This window comes from Dromiciops gliroides, chromosome 4 (assembly GCF_019393635.1).
Source record: "Dromiciops gliroides isolate mDroGli1 chromosome 4, mDroGli1.pri, whole genome shotgun sequence".
NCBI lineage: Eukaryota > Metazoa > Chordata > Mammalia > Microbiotheria > Microbiotheriidae > Dromiciops > Dromiciops gliroides.
In genome coordinates, this window is record NC_057864.1 from 176,674,175 (window position 1) to 176,693,431 (window position 19,257).

At 39.5% G+C, this 19,257-nt stretch overlaps 1 protein-coding gene across 2 annotated transcripts in view; it reads left to right on the top strand.

Moving 5' to 3' along the window:
- Window positions 1-19,257, top strand: part of CA10 (carbonic anhydrase 10) — a 715,328-nt gene that overhangs the window by 204,480 nt on the left and 491,591 nt on the right. The gene's annotated exons all lie outside the window — the stretch shown is intronic.

The following is a 19,257-nucleotide window of genomic DNA, read 5'->3' on the forward strand; positions in this document are numbered from 1 at the left end:
TAACAGTATGACCCTAGGAATGTCCCTTTAACTCTCTCTGCCTCTGTTTCTTCACCTATAAAATAGGAACAATGATAACATCTACCTCCTAGGGTTGTTGAAAGGAGAAAATGCAACAATATTTGTAAAGCACTTTGCAAACTCTGAAATTCATATAAATGTGAGCAAATTAATACTATTACTGAAGTATTTTATAGGGGGGATGGAGAAGGGCATAAACATGTATAGAGTTCCTAGTTTTTTTGAGGCACTGGGCTAAGAAGTTTACAAACATCTCAGGTGATCCTCACAAGAACTCTGGGAGTTGGTGCTGTTTTTATCTGTATTTTACAGATGAGGAAACTAAGATGGAGAGTGGTTAAATGACCTTCCCAGGGTCATACAGATATTAAGTGCCTGAATCTAGATTTGAATTCAGAATTTCCCGATTTTAGACCCAACACTCTATCTATTTGCCACCTAGCTGCCTCTAGCTATTCTCTTATAGGAAGAGAGAGGTTGAGGACAGGTTAATCTATTTCCCAAATATAAGAAATGCCATGCCTTCTAAATAATAATCCAATGTTCTTACTTCTCTCTCATGTTGTGTTATTTGAGTACATTCGGTGCTGTGGTGGATGGATCTGGGATCTCTTAGTTGTAGGTATTCTCTTCAGTTCTGTGAATCACAACCCTTTCGCTCCTTGTCCTGTGCAATTCTTGCTAAAGTTCTCCAGTAGATCCTCTACAGCTCCCATTGGGTGAGGTCTGTTGACATTTCATGGATACAAAAGAGATGTTTCTTCCCCTCTCTTCCTTCCCCAAATAACCCTTACCTCTTGACACATGACCAGGCATCTCCCTTTCTGATCACTCATCTCTCTGGATCACTTTTGCCTTACCTAGCCTGCTGCATTTCTCCATTGGCAATATGGTGTAGACTACTTACACCAATGAGGGACCTCTCAACTGTCCCTGGGCTATATTAAAGTCAGCTGCTAGGTTTAAACAGAGTACACAGAAGAATCACATGAACTTGTCAGAGCTAGAAGCAAGAAGCTTTTTATTTGGCATGTTTATTTTAAGTCCCAAAAGGCAAGGCTGAATGGTCTTACAGGAGACATCCAAGAAATTCAGAGATAACAAGGGAAGGCAACTAGGTGTGCCCACTCAATTCCTCCTACTTCTTTATTCTGGGCCCAGGACTGACACCTCCAAATCTGGGCTACCCAGACTCAGGAGGGACCAACACTTCCAAATGAGGAGTGAGACTAACACCTCCAAGAAAGAAATTGGGACTGGGTGAGGAAGGATCATGGTACGAAGGGATCCCAGCAGAAATGGAATCCCACTCCTTCCCCAGTAGATAAAGAAAGCAATGCTTAGTTAGTGCCCTCTCAGTGTCACAAAGGAGAGGGGATATATCATCCAGGACCCTCAGGCATGATGGTCTTCAGGTCTTGGCAGGATGAAGGAGCTCCTAATAATTTACTTCCTGCCCCATGCTTCAGGGCTGCTCTGGCTACACCAGGAGTACTCTTTGGATCATAGAAATCATGGTGTTTTTTTAACAGGGAAGGAAGGGATCCCTTCATCAGATTGGTTTCTCCACCACTGTGGCCATATGTAGGGAGCTGCCACTCATTAGGGAAATTGGAAATTTCTACAAGTATAGATGGTTTCAGATAGGAGTGGATTTCAAAGAAAAGACTGAAGGGCCTACTAGCCAAGTAGAGGAGATATGGCTAAGGGATAGAAATACTATGGGATAAAGATCCCCCAAATTAAAAAAATTATTTTCTGCTGTAAGACAAACTAACTCTCTCTCTCTCTCTCTCTCTCTCTGTATTTGTCGCTGGGTGTGCAGGTGTGTGCATGGAATGTGCTCTCTGTATTTTTTATTTCATTAATCCTTGTCTTTGATTGTAGAACCATTAGTGTCTGATTTTCTCTAAAAATGAACTTTGATCAATTTAGTTTCTATTAAAACTAACCAGGATGCCAATGGAATAACAATGTGTGCAACTCTAGTGCAGAAATGAGAGGGAAGTGGGGTGGGGTAGATGGATGTTTACTCTTGTTTTGCTGCTCCTAGTGCTGAATCCCAGTGAAAAAGCTATTTATTCCTAAGATTCAGCTTGGTGTATATACCTGAAACCCTTAGCTCCTGTACCTCTATTTAACTGAACTCATGCTCTTTTAAAATGCTTTACTTTTTACTTTCTGGATAATTGCTTTCTCAAATTCAGAAAGCCTCTTTCACTCTCACCCTGAGCCATCCCCTAAATAAATACTCCCAATCCTGTCTCTTCTTTCTGTAATCTTTTCCCCAAACCAGGAGCTTCTCCACTGCCAATTTCTGGCAGTCAGTGCTGTGGACTCCCCTTCCCTTCCAACCCCATAAAACCTGCTCTCAAGAAAGAATCAAACCCATCATATAAATTTTGAGGTAAATTTATTTCTGAAAGTTTCCGGTAATGGTGTTTCCATTTCAAGCCCTTGGCTAACTGTAGAATAAAAAGGTTCATCATCCTGCCCAGCATAAAAGCATTTTAAATACCTTAAATCATTCACCAATCCCTTAAAACCCTGCTCTATTCCAAGTACAGTGCTAGGTGCCTGAAATAATAAAACCAAAAAAGGGAAACTAGTTCTTGCCCTCAGGGTTCTTACATTCTACTAGGAGAAAACAAATGCATAAATCAGTCAATAAGAAATAAATGCAAAATAATCTGTGTGGGAGTAAGGAATCTAACTAATGGATGGGACCGAGGCTGGGGACTGGGGGGGTGGGGAGGTAGAGTTGGGAAAAGCCTTGGGCACCACAAGAGAAATGGGTCCAGGAGGAAGCTAATAACCTGAGTGAGGTGGGACTCTGTCTGCTTTACAATTCCCACTCCCAGCCCTATCTGGCCTACTTTTAGGTTGAGAGCATAATACAGAGGATAAGAGTACTGAGCCTGGAACCAGAGAATACGGATCCAAATCTCATCCCTGATGCTAATTACTTGTGTAACCTTGTCCATAGCACCAACCTCCATGAGCCTCGATTTCTTCACCTGTTAAATAAAGGGGTTGGATGAAATCAGGGGATTCCTGACCTTTTTTGCATCTTGCCCTCTTTGGCAGTTTGGTGAATCCTGTGGACTTATTCTCAGAAGAATGTTGTAAATGCATAAAATAAAGTATTTATGATTACAAAGGAAATCAAATATATTGAAATGAAATTAGCATTTTTTTAAGTTCACAGACTCTAGGTTATAAACCCTTGGACGATAAGATGATCCCCTTGCAGCTATACATCTGCGATTCTTCTTTACTTGCCACATAATAATTAAAATAATAATTTTGTTGTTCGGTTGTTTTCAATGGCGTCCAATATTTTGTGACCCTTTATTTTGGCAACAATACTGGAGGGGTTTGCCATTTCCTTCTCCAGCTCATTTTACAGATGAGGAAACTGAGGCAAACAAGGATAAGTGACTTGCCTACAGTCACACAGTAAGTATCTGAGCATTTTTACAGCATTTGCTATGTTCCAGGCACTGTGTTAAATGATCCGTGTGATCATCACAAGAACCCAGGGAAGGAGGTGCTATTATTATCTCTATTTTAAAATGGAGAAAACTGAGGCAAACTAAAGTTAAGTGACTTGCCCAGGGGCAAAAAACTAGTAAGTGTCTGAAGCTGCATTTGAGCTTTGGTCTTGACACCAAGTCCAGCACTCTATGCATTGCATTATCTAACTGGGCACAGCCTATCAAGGGCACCTCCTTGTTGAGAATGACTACCAGTGGGGCAGCTAGGTGGTGCGGTGGATAGAGCACCAACCCTGGAGTCAGGAGGACCTGAGCCTCAGACACTTGACATTTACTAGCTATGTGACCCTGGGCAAGTCACTTTACCCTCATTGCCCCAGAGAGAGAGAGAGAGAGAGAGAGAGAGAGAGAGAATGTATTCCTAGTTGAATATATAACACTTACAATTGTCAGAGTCTTTAGGAGGATTATGCAGTTCCAACCCCCTTATTTGACAATGAAGAAATAGAGGCCCAGAGAAATGAAGGGACTTAGCCAGCTTACACCCGTAAAAATGATTAAGGCAGAATATACAACATACCCATGGCCCTCAGACTCCACCGCAGGGCTCTTTCACTGTACCAATCTGTCCCTTGTGATATGGGGGACCCCCCACCCCCCACCACATCTTTTCTCTTCTTATGCCCTCCCCTGCTTCATCTCTCCAGAGAAATCTAGCATCCACAATTTGCAAATCAGTAAACTCTGCCTTTCAGATTATGTTTTTAATTAAAGATGCATGCAGCATTGTAGTTAGTGTTTGTTTTAATTATGCTGCCTCTCCCTTGAGAAGAAGCTATAGGGAAGGCATCTTCTTGCCCCTGACTTTCTGCATTCCTACAACAAGCACTCAGGAAGACACCTCAGGGGACTAGTGAGTTCAGGTTTTCCATCTGAAACTATTCATTGAACTTTCTGCTTCTCCCTTTTTCTGGAATCCAGGCAGGTGTCCTAGAGCCCCAGAGTAGCTGTACCAATGAGGCCTAGCAAATTGTAACACAACCAAGCTATGTTAGGGGAGAGAAGGTTGCAGTACCTTTCTCTGTGGATGTTTGCATCCTGAAATTAAATGCTATTCCCTAATCAAATTCATTCAGTAAAGACAAAAGGAATAACAGCTCACACTGATGTGGCTCATAAAGCTCTTTCCTGAAAATAATACTCAGGTGTAGGTTGTGCAAATGTAATCCTCATTTTAGAGATGGGGAAACTAAGGTTCAGAATATAGGATTAAATTGCCCATAGAGAACTGTGTATAGTATAAGAATCAGTATTGAAGGAGCAACTAGGTTGCTCAGTAGATGGAGCAATGGCCCTGGAGTCAGGAGGACCTGAGTTCAAATTCGACCTCAGACACTTGACACTTACTAGCTGAGTGACCTTGGGTAAACCACTTAACCCCAATTGCCTCCCTTAAAAAAAAAAAAAAGAACCAGTATTGAAACTCAAATCACCTGATTCCAAGTTCAGCACTCTGTTGCAATATTCACATGTAGATAGACAAACTATTTATATAAACATATACATATATGTATATAACTGTAGATTGATTGATAGATAGATAGATGATAGATTGTTAGATGGATGGACAGATAGTTGTTCGGTCATTTCAGTCATGTCCAACTCTTCGTGACTCTATTTTGGGGTTTTCTTGGCAAAGACAAGAAGAGTGGTTTGCCATTTCTCCTCCAGCTCAATTTACGGAGGAAGGAACTGAGGTGAACAGGGTTAAGTGACTTACCTGGAGTCACGCATCTAGGAAGTATCTGAGACCAGATTTGAACTCATAAAGATGAGTCTTTCTGATTACAAGCCTAGTGCTAGCTATATTTCCTATTTAATAAGAATTTACTCTATTCCAAGTACTATGCTGGATGGTGGAAATATAAATAATATAAATGCACACACATACACATGTGTAAATGTGTACATATACATATACATGCATGTACCTATATGCATTTGTGTGTGTATTTGTATATGTATTATGCACTTGTGTGTGTGCACACACACACATATAGACCAAACCAGACCTCCTGTGATTCTCTTGGTGGAAGAAACTCCCTCGACCAATGCAGATCTACAACTTCTTATCTTTCGGGGATAGAAATGAGACTGAGACATTATGTGATTAGTGGCAGGACTTGGGCCTTTGGTCTTAACTCTCAAGCTGGTTATCTCCTTTCATTATTGCCTCTCTCCTTTGTAAGACATAGCGAAAAAAGAAAAGTGAATTATTAATCAGAAAACCTGTATATTGTGGAGATGGTATCAATTTGATATCTGCAGCCATGGTGGAAATAGGCCAGAGGAAAGCAGTAATGAAACAGCATGGTCAGGTGGAGAAGATGAAGGCTAGGAGCAAAGCAGGCTGCTTCTGCTTATAACTTTGCTGCTAATCAGTCTTATGCCAATAGAAAAAAATGCTTAGCCTTCTGTGCCTCAATTTACTCACCTGTCAAGTGGAAATAATGATGTCCCCAGCTGCTTCACTAGATTTTTGGAATTTGAAAAAGAAGTCAGAAATGAGAAAGGAATTTAAAAGGACAAAAGGAAGGAAAGCAACCTTGGAATTAGTCAAGAAGTGTCAGATGCAAATAGAAAGGGATCCCTCCAGGGTTCCATGGTGACTTAGAAAACCACAAATTAACACTAGTTATATTTTATTGTATTTTTAAATTTTTGTTAAACCTTTTCCAATTATATTTTAATATGATTCAGGCTGCAACTAGTTTGACACCTCTGATTTGAATGGCACTTAACTGTGTAAGTAGGAGCCTCAGTTACTACATCTGTCCAATGACGAGTGTATTTTTAGTAAAGTAGAAGTCTGGTTGAATTGAACAGAGGTCTGATATGTGAATCAGAGAAACCTGGGTTCAGGTCCCACCTCTAATAAATGACCTTGGTGAGTCACAATCTCTCAATGCTCCAGTCATCTCCCTATAATTGTGAATTGTTCCTGTCCAAGAAATGAAAGTATCCTGGCTCACAAGAGTTCTTGCAGAATCACATGACTGATGCAGATGTGAGATTTTCTACATAGGCACTTCTCTATGTGGCTTTTCAAGGAGCTGGTAAGAGAGACCCATAGAAAAAAACTTTATTTTCATCTAACTCGGGTGCTAAGCACTGTTAATGCCCAACAGGTGAAACAATTTGTTACTAGAGAAAACTAATGAGAGTAAGGCTGCTTCCAAAGATCAAGTAATAGGATCAAAAGTTATCCATAGTTGACTGTGCCAAAAGTGAAGCCAAAGTGATTCCTTAACTGAGAGAGATACAGGCAGAGACAGAGGACAGGCAGAGAAAAAGAGAGACAGAGAGAGACACACACAGGGAGACAGAAACAGAGTCAAAGACAGAGACAGACATAGACAGAGATAAAGAGACAGAGAAAGAAGGAAACAGACACAGAGAGTCAGACAGAGGCAGAGAAAAAGAGAGAGACAAAGAGAGACATGAAGAGAGACAGAGGCAGAGAAAAAGAGATACACACAGAGTGACATGAAGAGAGGCGTAGATGGAGAGAAAGACATTCAGAGACAGAGACAGACACACAGAGAGAAATGGAGACAGACAAAGACAGGTGGAAAAAAAGGAGACAGAAACAGACACACGGAAACAAACATACAGAAACAGACATACAGAAAAAGAAAGAGAGACAGAGAACTTAAAAGGCCACATGTCACTGTGATAAAATAATGAGATTTGGCAGACTCCCAGGAGCCCCACCTGAATATTGATTTGGAATTGATTGAATTGGGTGGGACTGAGAGACTGAGAATCTACTTAAGGATGATTAAGTCTGGACCACACCTGGCTGGCCCTGAGTAGGGTGTTGTTCTTAGAAGTTGAACCTACTTAAGGTTGATTAAATTGAGACCACAGTGGCCAACCCTGAGTAGAGTGTGTTCTTAGAGGCTGTGGACTGCGATATCAACAGGAGACCACTCTCAACCAATCAACTTGAAGCAGTGTGTAAGACCTGCCTCTGCTCCAGACCTATAAAAAACTTTCACATTCAGTTTGAAGGGCAGTTCGTGATTGAAACTGGCTCATGGTGAGGACTTGAGGAAGAACCTTACCAGGCTGGAACTCTAGGCTAGATAGCCCTTTTTTTAACTTTCTGAATTCCATTCTGTGTTCTTTAATAAATGCTTGATGCCCAAAGACTGGTGCTAAAGCTCCTAATTTAAAGTGACCACACATTAGATTTTTTAGACATCACATTTAGATTTTAAACATCACATCACTGTACCTGAAACTAGAGAACCTGGATTCCAATTCTGCCTCTTTGATTTACAACTCATGTGCCCAGGGCAAGTGACTCAATCTCCTTGGGTCCTGTTTGCTCACCAACGAACCTCTAAGTTCCTTTTTTACCTTAGATCTCTATCAGGAGTTCTTTATACCAATAAAATTACAGGTTAGAAGCAAAATGAACAAAGTCTGCAGTGCCTGCCCCTCAAGCATGTTGTGAAGTTTAAATAAAATAATGAATAGGTATGCAAAACGCTTTGAAATCCTTAAATCTTTATATAAATGTTAGTTAATTTGGAGAGCGACCTTTTCTAGGGCAAAGGGGTGTTGATCAACCAGCTCCCTCTCCATCAATTTGAACATATTTTTCCACCTCTAGAGTATAGGCATAAACACTGGTTCCCTTATAGAGGACAATTTACAAATCCTGAGCAATTTCCAGTGACTGGGATTGTACCAAGATGATTGGTTGGTCATTAATTAGGAGGCCCATTATTTGTACAATCCACTCCTTTATCTGATCTCTAAAGGAAAGAAAAAGTCTACTTTAAGCCCTTCTGGCTTTTTTTGACTGTTACTTCTCCAGAGGACAGACCAAAGGCAAGTGTTAAAATATTAAAATATTACCAGCGGGGCAGATCTGCACTCAGGGAGTCTCCTCCCAGCAATGGCTACTGTGGGGGAGAAGCATGGCAAAGTTTCATGTGCTTTCTCTGGCATTCTGTGAGGAGGGATCCTGACTAAGTTTTTCTAGCATAAGATGAAAGTAGCCAAACCCATGATAGAATTCTTGCAAATCTCATGTCAGAAACAGACAGGCTTTTCCATAAGTCCAGAGAGAGTAATTCAAGGGCAAAACCCAAAGCAAGCAAGAGAGAACAAGAGAACAGTAAAGCAAGAGAAAGAAACAGATGTAAATATTGTTTTTCTTTTGTGATAGAGTCCTTGAGACACCCTCCCCCTCCCCCAATTTCAGGTTTTCTTGGCAGAGACCCTGGTTTCTCCAGCTCATTTTTCAGATGAGGAAAGCAAGGCAAACAGAGTTAAATGACTTGCTAAGGGTCACATAGCCTGTAAGTATCTGAAGCCAGATTTGAACTCAAGTCTTCCTGACTCTGGGCCTAGCACTTTATCTACTGCCCCAGCTAGCTGCCCCAAAGACAGAAATAGCAAGATGGAAAGACAGAGGCAGAGACAATAGAGAGCACAAAGAATATATCAGGCACTTGTTTTGTCATAGGCACAGTGCTAAGTGGTGGTGATACAAATATAAGCAAATAAGACAACACACAAAAGGGCACTGTAAGGGGAGTGGTAGCTTGGTGGTGAAATGGGCAAGGAAATACCATGGAGGCCTGAGTCCTGACAAGGTAGAGGAAGGTGGGGCTGTGGATTTCGGCTATCTAGGCGTCGTGATCCCAGAATCTAGCCTTCTAGTCAGAGATGGGAGATTTCTTGGTCATCGACCGCCTTGGGGACTGTTTTAGCTGTAGTTCTACATTCAGCATTCCCAAAGTTCAAGAATTTGGGAATCAGAACTAGAGGGGATAAAAGGGAATTTCCTAAGCAGCATCACGTTTTAGAGAAAGAAGAGGATCACCCACATAACTCCTGAAGTTTGAGAGTAAAGCCATTATGATGGGTGGGCAAAATGCCTAGGACTGTCCCACTCCCCAAAACTATAAATAAAAATATTTATTACTTTAAAAAAAATTTTTAAGGCAGCTCGGTGGTACACTGGATAGAATGTGAAATTTGGTTTTGGGGAGGACCAGTATTCCCCTTCAGACAGTTACAAGCTGCATGGCTTTGGGCAAATCAGTAATCTTTCTGTGTTTGTGCCTCAGTTTCCTCATTTGGAAAATGGGAATAATAATAGGGTTGTTGTGAGGATCAAGTGAGTGCTACCTAAATGTTAGATATTATTTATTGTTATTATTATTATCTGGATTTTTTTTTCTTTGATTAATATGATACTTTAAAAATATACATGCTCAACTTCCCCCTACTCCTTAGCATATTCCTGGGCTACTGACTTACTCCACTTGTAGCCAGTGGGAATTCAGGAAATGTGGGTTCTTTTTTGTTATAACCCTAAAAGAAAATATACATAAGCAGTTAAATGAGAAATTCATAGGTATAGAAGAACCTTAGTCCTTCCTTCTCATTGTCAAATGAATAAAATGAGGCCCAGAATAGGTGCATAATTTAGAATGACAGAATCTCTGGGAAGTGACCCAGTAAGACCATTGGATCCAACCCCTAACTGAATCCTCCCTACCACATGATCATGTCTGTCCTTCATTCTCCAAGAGGACTATGACATCAGGGTGATGTCATGATTTTCAGTGAATTGTATTTAAGTGAATGAGAGCTCTGCAAAGTCACCAACCTCACTGTCTCCTCCAGAGTCATTTGGGTCCAGTGGCAAGATATATACCAGGACAACTGGAGATGGCCCCAGATATTTAAGGCAATTGGGGTTAAGTGACTTGCTCAGGGTTACACAGCTAGTAAGTGTCTGAGGTGAGATTTGAACTCAGGTCCTCCCAACTTCAGGGCAATGTTCAATCCCTCTGCCACATAGCTTGCCATACACACACACACACACACACACATACCCACACACACACCACACACACAACACCACACACATATATGACCACCATAGACCATACATCCTCTCAGAACGCCCAACGTGCAGGTACCTTGGAATTCATATATATCTTTGGTTCCTGGGGGGGGTGGTGTTGGGGTGGAATAGGTAGACCCAACATTCCCAAACCAAATAGAAGTTATTTTTGGATGGTCCAGCTGTTTTGTATTACTAGTTATCCTTACTCATCTCTAAACATGGATAATAGAGATTCAACTTAAATTTTATCTGAATAATGCTCAATTCATGGCTTCAGTGCCAGATTATATGGAGGTGGAAGAAAAGGCTACTCCATATGGGAGAGGGAGGGAAGGGGAGGAGAGATCATTTGATTACTCTCAGTCTAGGACCCTACCTTCAATCTCTTGATGATCACTAAAAATTATTCTGGAATTGAAATAAGTAGATTAAAAAGAGGGCCCTGCCGCTGAAATGAAATTAAACCACACAGGGTGATTTTAATGCCCAGGAGCTATTCCCACAGACTGTTATATAATGGAAACCAAATATATATGTGTATATGTATACATATGGAAAACGACTAAATATAATATAAAATGTGGATAGTGGACTCAAGAGAATACACAACAAAAGGAGACCTCGAAATAGCTGAAAGCTTTCCCCTTTGAATTGATAAAAGGGAAACAGGAAAGAAAAGAAATGCATCAGCGAGGGAGCTAGGATGGTACTGTAAATTTTATGAGGTTGGTGTTTTATGAGGAGAGGGATTCCCAGGGACAGGTATTAAAGAAAGTAAAGTTAAATTTATCCTTGGCTGACTCACTTGATGAAAGATGGTGGGACAGTGGACGTGATACAAAAGTATCTCATTGTTATAAGGGTGTTCTGGGCTCCCCTGCTCTGAATTCTTCTAGCACTTTGAGTCTGTACCATAGAAGTGAGCCCTTGATTTATACCTTATATCCTACCTTGCTTTTAACTTTCTTTTATTATGCACATCTTGACTTCTCAATGAAATTATAAGCTTTTTGAGGTCAAGTATTATGCGTAGCTAGCTATTACCTGATTTCATGATGTGGCCTCTGTTTTTCATGTTCTCCCTGGCTTAGCAGTCCTGTTACATTGTTCTCCTTCCACCACTCTATTATTTAAGGGATAAAAGTTAGACAAGGGTGGGTCTTTTTTAAGACACTTTGCTCATGCTCATAGCACTGCAAGGAACTTTAGGCATCAATCTAGTCTAACCCCTTTATTTTATAAATGATATAATATAGGACTAAGAAGGTTAGGGAACTACCCAAAGGTCATAGAAATAGCAAGTGGCACGATTTGAATCTAGATCTTCTGATTCTAAATATGTGGGTTGTTATGTTTCTTTGTTTGTATGTAAGTAACTATTTCTTCTAAATACTTAGGGCTCCTATATACAAAAAATTGTGTATATATGTGTGTATATATATTATATATATAGAGAGAGAGAGAGAGAGAGAGATGTGTGCGAATATACATTTATAGATACACATATACATGTGTATATATATATATATATACACATACTTATATACATATGCATATACACATGCACACAAACACACACACACACACACACACACACACATATATATATATATATATATATATATATATATATATATATATATGTATATATATATGAAACTAGGTATCACAGTGGATAGAGTGCTGGGCCTGAAGTCAGGAAGGACCTGAATTCAAATTTGATCTCAGACGCTTACTAGCTGTGTGACCTTGGGAGTCAATAGCCCTGTTTCCCTTGTTTTCTCATCTGCAAAATGAACTGGAGAAGGAAATGGCAAACCACTTTAGTATCTGCCAAGAAAGCTCCAAATGGGGTCATGAAGAATTAGGCATGTCTGAAATGGCTGACCAGCAACAGCAAAGCATTTATATAGCTCTGTAAGGTTTACAGAGGGCTTTACAAATATTGTAATTTATCTTCATAACAACCCTATGAGGCAAGTGTATGATCATCCCCATTTTATTTTGTTTTTGTTTTGTTTTTTCTCTATTTTTGGTGAGGCAATGGGGTCAAGTGACTTGCCCAGGATCACACAGCAGTAAGTGTCAAGTGTCCAAGGCCGATTTGAACTCAGGTCCTACTGAATCCAGGGCCTGTGCTCCACTCCAACTGTGCCACCTAACTGCCTCAATCATCCGCATTTTTTAGGTGAAGAAAACGAGGCATGAGGCTAAGTGACTCTGCACAAGGTAACAAAGATATCTGAAGCTAGATATGAACTTCAGGTGTTTTTGACTCCAAGTTCTCATTCCACTCTATCCAACAGTACAACTAGCTACCTCTTGTCAGGACTTCAATCCAGTTCTTACTGACTGATGATGCCTTGTGATTTGACCAAAGTGGGTCCTCAATAAATGTATATTGAATAGAGTTTGTTAAATTTTTCTTTCATAAATAAGGCTATGTCAAAGGTTAATAATGTCAATAGAAACCCATGTACGTGAACATTGCTGTCACAATATAAAACCATATTGGAATTATTGCTTGGCCCAAGTAATTCACACACCATTACATATCTAATATCCTTTCTGCCATAACAGAAATTTGGTGATTAACCTGTCTTCCTAATTATCAACATTAGTATTATAGAAAACGCAGCACAATAGGATCCAGAAGGCCTGGCCTGCTGTATGTACACCTATATGGCCTTGAACAACTCACTCCCTCTCTGGGCTTTCAGTTTCCCAACTTTTAAAATGGTCAGGTTGGAATAAATGGTCTCTATGGAGACTTCTCACTCTAAAACTCTAGTTATCGATTTATTCTTTGCATCATTATACAATATTCCCCTTTATTACAAGTTTGCAGCAATGACACCATGTATGAGGAATTAAAAATAATTTTGGTTGAAAAGTCAAGTAGGTCTGGGGAGGTGTGTATGTGTGTCTTTCTCCTGTTTTATTTTAAATAATTGGGCAATACCTTCTGCATAATGACCAAGTTTTAATTATTAGATTAAACCATGCTTAGCTCATATGTCTTTTCAGAAATTTTCCAGCAAAACACATATCCAGAATAGATGTTTTTCTTGCTTATGGGTAAGAATGTCAGTGATTGGAGTGCTGCAAACATTATTCCCTGAACATTTGGACTTATTTGTAATAAATGAAGCATAGCATAAAAGCAATTAATAAATTTAATTTAAAAATAAGGTTTTTAAGTAATACAAATGTAGGGACTGGATGCCTTGTTCTTTGTGTTTACTTTTCTATTTTTGATTTTGTTTGGTCCTTTCTTAGTGGAGATCTAATACGGATAGAATATTAGTATGTGTTTTTGCCATAGAATACATGACTACCTTCATATTAATCATTTTATGCTATGATTATTTATTGTAATATCAATTTTAGTCTTTCTATGCAACTCCTTTATTTGTGTCTTACCATTTCAAGTATAATCACAGTATTTTGTCCACTTGTCTGGTTCTTATCCATTGGTGATACTTTTTTTAAAGGATTTAGAGTTATGCACAGGAAATAGTAAACCAGTCAATTGTTGTTCATCCTGCATTCTCAAGAAGACCAATGACATCAAGAAGGGGATGTCCTGGGGGCAGCTAGGTGGCGCAATGGATAGAGCACTGGCCCTGGATTCAGGAGTACTTGAGTTCAAATCTGGCCTTGGAAACTTAACACTTACTAGCTGTGTGACCCTGGGCAAGTCACTTAACCCCCATTGCCCCACAAAACAAACAAACAAACAAAAAAGAAGGGGATGTCCTGCCTTTCAAGTGAATTGGATTTAAGTGAGGAAGGGCTGTGAAAAATCATCAGTCTCACTCTCTACTCCAGTGATTAGAATCAAGTGGTAAGACATAGGTCAAGATGAGTAAATTACCCAATAATACTAAAAGCAATAGGCCTTTATTAACAGCATTTTACCTCCACACCATTGGAAGCTATAAACATGTGAACTGAGATACTCAGAGACTTGACAAGGGAAGAGAGAGCAGAGGATATAGCTAAGATCACAGTCAGCCAGAGAAACAAAGTTTTTATTGGACAACCAGAAAGGGCAGAAATTCATAGAGTTCTAGCCCTTGGGTACAAAGGGAGGAAGAATGTATTACATAGTAGAGGTAACCACTTACCCCTGGCATTCCAGCATGCTTCAGTTTCTCCTTCTTTAGTGCTGACACAACAGCAGTCCAACCAGACAATGTTGGACCCCCCAGTACAGTAAGGGCAAGGTGTTTTATGTGGAGATATTGGTAGAGAAATGTTGTAGAATAAAGACATTAGAGAGTTTTGGTCTATCATAGTCTGTTCTTTGTATTATTTAGTGTTCTTGTACATACTCTTGAGCATCCTCAAATGGATCCTGCTCTCACAAAGTGCAATATTTTGACTGTTACTACCAACTCATTATAAAAAACAAACAATGGAAGACAGACGATGATCATGTTTTTAAAAAAAAAAGAAAGAAAACTAGGCCATCTTTCTACCTTTCCATCTCCTTCATGAGGGTAAAAAATTATTCCCACATGCAAATATTTCTCTTCTCCCTTCTATTTTTTTTTTGTGGATATCAGCTTCTAGGAAGGCATTCTGTGTCTCCCTGCAGATGTGATTAAAAGTGGTACAATGGAATGAGCCCTGGAATTTAAGTCATAAGACACTGCTCCTCAACTTAATACTTCTGTCACATTGGGCAAGTTGCTTAATTTCTGTCAGCCTTAGTTTCCCCATCTATCCAAATTAGCTCTGTGCTGGACAAACTATGGAGTAGGAGGTGGAATATGCCTCTAGCTTCCATGCTTAAGATGTGATCTATTTGGCCTCAAGAGCTTTGAGAAAAAACACCATATCTCATTTCATCTTTGTATCCCTACCACCTCCTGAACTGTGATAGGGGTAAGCTCTTATCAAAGATTTGTAGCTTGAAGAATTTGGGAAATGACCCTTTGAGGCATGATTATTGGATTGGAGGCAGTATGGAATGGTGGAAAGAACTTGAGTCAGAAGACTATCTCAATTAAAATTCTACTTCCAATATTTGCTAGCCATGTGACCTTGGGCAAGTCCTTTAAAATGTGTGAATCTTCATTTTCTCCTCTTTGTTTTGTTTTGTTTTGAAGGGCAATGGGGGTTAAGGGACTTGCCCAGGGTCACACAGCTAGTAAGTGTCAAGTGTCTGAGGCCGAATTTGAACTCCTGAATCCAGGGCCGGTGCTTTATCCACTGCACCACCTAGCTGCCCCCATTTTCTCCTCTTTTAATGACAATATTTTCACTATTTCACCCTTGTGATACTCAAATGGATATGAAAATATTTTGTAATTCTACAATACGATGTACATCTAAGCCTCTGTTACTATCCATTACCATCACTGTTCAATGCATTACTTAAAATCACTGCCACAAAAGGCATTTTTAAAATATCTCTTACTGGCCCAGAGTTGACCCCAAGTTCTCAAAAGCTATGCCAATGAAATACAAGCCCTAACAAGTGCTTTCAGGGTTTTGAGTACAGGCCCTGCAAAGATCAGACTGGTGAAATTTACAGGTGCTCATAATGGAAGTGGCTACCATGTGATTTTAATTCTTTGATCACAAGAACTCTCCAAGAACATCTACTAAGCCATAGAAGGACTATGATCTTCCTTGTGGGAGGAAATGCCCACTTACCAAATCAGAGATGCCTGAAACACTGTACTGGGATGTTTTCACATGATTGTGGCAATATAAGAGCATAGTTTTAGTGCAAGATGGGCTCTTTGGAGACCATCAAATTTAACCCCTTTATTTTACCAATGAGGAAACTGAGGCACAAATAGGCCAAGTAAGCATCTTAGGCAATATTTGAACCCAGGTCTTCCTGACTACCATCTGCTACTCTAGTCATGTTCTGTGTCCTCATATTCTACATGTAGCATCAATCATATCAAGTGACATTTATAGATCAGTTCTCAAAGAGCTTATGGTTGATAGCAGAGGTCACATACATGGAAGCAGATAATTGAGGTAAAATAACAGATAAAAGGAACTTTGATAAGGGCAAAACCTGAAATGTTTTGGGGTTGGTGTTTGGTTCTCCAGCAGAATGGCAGCCCTCAACAGTTTTGGGGTTTTTTTGGTGAGGCAGTGGGAATTAACTGACTTGCCCAGGGTCACACAGCTAGTAAGTGTCAAGGGTCTGAGGCCGGATTTGAACTCAGGTTCTCCTGAATTCAGGGCCGGCGCTCTATCCACTGTGCCACCTAGCTGCCCCTCCTCAACATTTTTTTTAATTTAATATTTAACATTAATTTAATATCCTTTTTTTTGGTGTTTTTTTGTTTGTTTGTTTTGATGGGCAATGAAGGTTAAGTGACTTGCCCAGGGTCACACAGTTAGTAAGTGTCAAGTGTCTGAGGCTGGATTTGAACTCAGGTACTCCTGAATTCAGGGCCTGTGCTCTATCCACTGTGCCACCTAGCTGCCCCTCCTCAACAGTTTTTAAAGGATTATTAGCTGCTCCCCAAGTTCACTATTCTATCTCCTGCTGCTATACTAGCCTTTTATTATTGAAATGCACTCCTTCCCTGCTGCTTAAAACTCTTACTTTCCTATGAGGAAAGACAGGTCAGGTGCTGTCTCTCTGTGATGCCTTTCAGTTGCTAATCACACACATACACACACACACACATAACATAACACCTATATATACACACAAATATTATTTCCCCCAAGAATGCAAACTCCTTAAGGGTAGGGGTGGTTTTTTTAACCTTTCCATCCCTGGCACCTAGTATAGTGTCTCACTCACAATAAGAACTTAACACATATTTGTTGAATTAAACCCAAGCCATCCCAGGGGATTGGTTCTTATGAGGGCTTTTAATTCATATTTTTTTCTAGGCTGGAGCCTCTCTATAATGTCACCAGTACCATTATAGTTGAGCCTGCATTTGATACTTACAAAATCCCATTAATTGAGACCCAAGATGACATGAGTTATAGGAAATTTTTGCTTTATAATAATAGTGTTAGAATGCGGTTGTATCAACTATGTAGAAGGTTTCCTGTTTCTGAACAGTTGAACTATCTGACCTCTAAGATCCCCTTTCATCTTGAAACTCTGTTGTTCTGTACCTGCCCCATTGACCTCTCAGGGTTGGAATAGAAAATACTTCGCAAACATTTAAGAGCTATATTTATGTGAAAGAAGAAGAAAGGGCAACCTTGGAAAATATAGGAAAAGTCTATGCTCTCATTGCTGTTTCCCACAAAATGGACTTGTTCTATTTAGTATGTTTTCTCTTTCTGCTATACTAAGCAGAATAAGAACATGAATTATTAGAAATTTCCTTCAAGTGTTATGATGGATTAAAAAAAAAAAACAGAACTTCTGGAATACCTCAGATGCTAGGAGGTGTTTTGCCTGTGGCTACACAGCTGTAAATAAATCAGGGTATTAGTTCCCCAAAGTGACTGAGTATCGAGACCAGAAGGTATGCAATTCTAGGGGTACCTCAGTTGCTTCACTGGTAAAACAGATGGTAAGAAGCAAAGGGCATGGCTAGGAAGAGGTCCCTGTGACATTCAATGTTAGAGACAACAGTGGATGTTAATAAAGCAGAGCTAATTCAAGAGTGGGGAGTTAAAATATTATTTAATCAGCAGTACTTCATACATAATTCAATTAACTGCCTTCACTCATCAGTATTAACGAGAGCAGGAGCTTGGATTAATGTGCTAGAGCCTCATAAAGGAGCTCCCAGCCTACCTAAAAGCTGCCAAAACTTAATAAAGGGCTGCCAATCAAGTTAGGGAATCTGGACCCAATGCATCAACACACTGATATTACAAATCATCCTCTGCACTCCTCATTGTTTTCTAATTCTTTAATTATGCTGATCTCTGCACTAAAATGTTTAATTAGTCTTCTAAGTAAGCTTTCCTACAGCTTTCTTGACTATCAGTATTTAGCATCGGGTAAACAAAATTGAATTTTATTGCAAATAATTTTAATGGCAAATCAAACTCTTTTTTTAAACATTTGTAAATCTAGATAATTTAATTGCAGGCACTGAGTTGAATTATGAGAGCCTAAAAGGCTTCTTTTATTCCAGGCAGGAAATTGAGAATGCCAAATTCACCTCACTCATGTCAGATACTTACTTGCTTTTGAGCTCAGTTCTGAACTTCAGGGGCCATAACCTCCTTGGTGTTGACATCAGAACAAGTTGGATCTAGTAACCAATTAGATAACGTAAATGAGATCACTGCTGATTTATAGTTCTCAAGGCAGTTGTAAGCATAAGATTGCATTTTCTGGTTTATTCAAAGGAAAGGTAAAAGGTATTGTCTGCTTTGTTTAGTTCTATGCATAGAACCAGGGCACAAAAAGCAAAACACTACTGGTTCTTGTGTTAAGGGAAAAATCATTGGCAAAAGCTATTTTAAGCAACATTTTGTCCATTGCATGTGAGTTAAATGAAAGGGATTATTTATACATAATCCCTCTTTAGGTGATAAAAGTTGAATAAGTAAATAAATAGTAGACACCTAAGAGCAATGCACCAATATATACCTAAAGTATTAACATGAAATATAAATAACATATATAAGTCATAAAAATGAAAATGAAGAGAATTTTTTCAATTAATGAAAATATGTTTTCTCTATGACTCCACCCCCATATCAGAAAAAAACTTATGGGGGAAACTATTAAAAACTAGGAAAATTAATAAATATGCATAGTCAAGAAAAACAGATTCCCATAGTGACCATGTCCAAAAATATGTCTTATTCTAAACTCTGAGGTTATCGCCTCTCTGT